The sequence below is a fragment of the Hemiscyllium ocellatum genome, chromosome 42, assembly GCF_020745735.1.
Source record: "Hemiscyllium ocellatum isolate sHemOce1 chromosome 42, sHemOce1.pat.X.cur, whole genome shotgun sequence".
NCBI classification, from domain to species: Eukaryota; Metazoa; Chordata; class Chondrichthyes; order Orectolobiformes; family Hemiscylliidae; genus Hemiscyllium; species Hemiscyllium ocellatum.
In genome coordinates this window covers 10,603,173-10,606,320 of record NC_083442.1, presented here as the reverse complement: position 1 = coordinate 10,606,320, position 3,148 = coordinate 10,603,173, and positions in this window count along the sequence as shown.

Genomic DNA, 3,148 nt, shown 5'->3' with positions numbered 1-3,148 from the left:
TGTGTTGAGAAGTTACGGAGAGTGAGCAAGAAAGTGGAGTTGAGGCCAAGATGAGATCACTCATAAATGGTAGAGGAAGCTTTAGGGGCTGAATTGTCTTTGCTTGCTGCTAGTTTTTACGTTTTTATAAGTGCAGGCCTAACCTACCCAACCTCTCCAGCTTAGAAAATCCCTCCATATCCAGTATTACCCAAGTGAACCTTCTCTGGGCTGCCTCCAATACCAGTAGATTTTTTCTTAAATAGGTGAACAGTCTGACTAGATGCAGTCTGATTAAGGCTTTGTATAATTTTAGCAAAACGTTTCTATTTCCTTTGAAATAAAGGCCAACAATCCATTTGCTGTCCCTAATACCCCCTGGATTTATATGCTAGCTTTTGAGATTTATGCACAAAGTTTTACAAGTTTCTCTGTTCCAAAATTTTCTGCAATCCTTTTCCATTCATATAATATTCAGCTCCTCTATTTTTCCTGCCAAGGTGCTTCACCTGATATTTCCCCACATTATCTTCGATCTGCCATATTTTTATCCATTTGCTTAACCTGTCGTGGTTGTGGGTATGTTCCCTGAATTGGGAAGTTGATTTGCAGACGTTTTGTCCCCTGTATAAGTGACATCTTCAGTTCTTTGGAACCTCCTGTGAAGATGCTGTACTGTGTCTTCTGGAATTTATTTGGTTCCTGCTGCTTCCGGTTGCTGGTTCCAGTTGTTCGTTGTAGTATATTGGGTCTAGGTCTACGAGCTTGCTGATAGAGTCTGTAGACGAGTGCCAGGCTTCTGGGAATTCTGTGGCTGTCCTCTGTTTAGCTTGTCCTATGATTGTTGTGTTGCAACTTCATCCACAGATGCCTTACAGACACCAACGCGACAAGAACATGCCATGACCTAACTCACTAGCCACGCTACCTTTTAAAGAAAAATCTCCCTGAACTGACAATCAGACTTCTCCGACCACTTGGATCCATTTCAGCCCATAAGCCGACAGCCACATTCAGACAACAACTCAACAACCAGGTCAAAAAAGTCCTACACCAATCATGTGCAAGACAAATATAATTTTCAAGATTCCATGCAAAGAGTGCACGAAACAGGCAGACAACTAGCAATCTACATCCACGAACACCAACCAGCCACTAAATGCCATGATCAGCTGTCACTAGAAGCCATACACACAGATGACAGGGGCCACAAATTCGATTGGGACAATACAACGATCATAGGACAAGCCAAACAGAGGACAGCCAGAGAATTTCTAGAAGCATGGCACTCATCCATGGACTCCACCAACAAACACACAGATGGAGACCCAATATACCGGCCACTACAGTGAACAATCGGAATCGGCAACCAGAAACAACAGGAATGGAACCAAAGGCACAGTACAACAGCTTCACAGGGGGCTCCAAAGCAATGAAGATGTCACCTAGACAGAGGACGAAATGTCCGCAAATCAACTTCCCAGCTCGGTGAAACATACCCATAATCATGGCAACCGGCACACAAGCTATAAATCTTTACACAAACATTGATTTGCTTAACCTGTCTATATCTATTTGCAGCTGAAAATGTGTTGCTGGAAAAGCGCAGCAGGTCAGGCAGCATCCAAGGAGCAGGAGAATTGACGTTTCAGGCATGAGCCCTTCTTCAGGAATGAGCTCATGCCCGCTTTTCCAGCAACACATTTTCAGCTCTGATCTTCAGCATCTGCAGTCCTCACTTTCTCCTATATCTATCTGCAGACTCTTTATGTCAATGTCACCACTTGTCTTTCCAAATATTTTTTGTGACATCTATAAACTTGTTTAAAATAAATTCACTTTCCTTATCAAAGTAAGTAATATATTCAACAAATAATTATGGCCTCAGCACTGATCCCTGTGATACTCTATTAGCCACAAACTGCTATATTGAAAATGCCCCCTTTATTTCAACTTTGTCTTCTGCTAGTTAGTGAATCCTCTATCCACCGCTAGTTAGTGAATCCTCTATCCACCGCTAGTTAGTGAATCCTCTATGCTCCTTTACTAACATGGTTAAAGTTTCTATGAGATGTGGACTAATATATAAAGGGATAGAGATGAATTACGTCTGGTTAGAGCATCTCAGACTGGGGAGAAGCACAGCCTCAAAATTAGAGACTGACCTGGCAGGATTGCAAATAGGAGCCACTTAACTGAGAAAATGGCAGTAGGCCTTTGGAACTAATTTCTGCAATTAGAAATTGATTCATTGATTAATACCAAAAGAATAATTTTTGTTCAATAAAGATATTATGATATATGGTAAAAAGATACGTGTTGTGTCAAAGTCAATAATAATAATACAGGTTTGAAGAGCTTAATGAAGAGCGGCATAGTGGTTAGCACTGCTACCTGACAGTACCAGGGACCCAAAATTCCAGTCTGTCTGTGTGCAGTTTACACTTTCTCCCTGTGTCTGTGTGGGTTTGCTCTGCTTTCCTCCCTCAAAGTCCAAAGATTTGCAGATTAGATGAATTGGCCATCTTAAAATCACCCATAGTGTTTAGGGATGTGTAGGTTAGTGGCATTAGTCAGGTGTATTTAGATAAGATCTCCTTTTGTTCTTCTCAACTCCAAAGAGTCCAAGCCCAAGCTTCCTCTGAAGACAGTCCTTCCATACCTGGTATCAGCCTAGTAAACATTCTAGCAATCTATAAGAAGTTTACAGAAGTTACATTAGTTATCAGTAACTAATCTTAACTCCGCCTGTGCAGGTCACATTTCTGATAAAGGGCTTATGCCCGAAACACTGATTCTCCTGCTCCTTGAAAGCTGCCTGACCTGCTGTGCTTTTCCAGAGCCACACCTTTTGACTCTGACTCCAGCATTGGCAGTCCTTGCTTTCTCCAACTCTTATTTCTACATCTCTCTGCATCTTGTCTATGTTTATTCTGTTAATTTGTTTAATTATCTTAAGGGTTTTTCTTTGATTTCCTCTTAGTGTTCCTTCTTCAAAACTTATTTTCAGTCTTTCCCAGAGATGTTGGGAACCATTTAACATTATATTTGAGTGCAGTGTATGATTTGGCTTTGATTTGTAATCTTTACAGGAAGTGATTTTGATCACAATCTTCTGCTAACTCCACAATTTATAGACTTAACCACAAAGTATGCTCTGGTGTCAGGC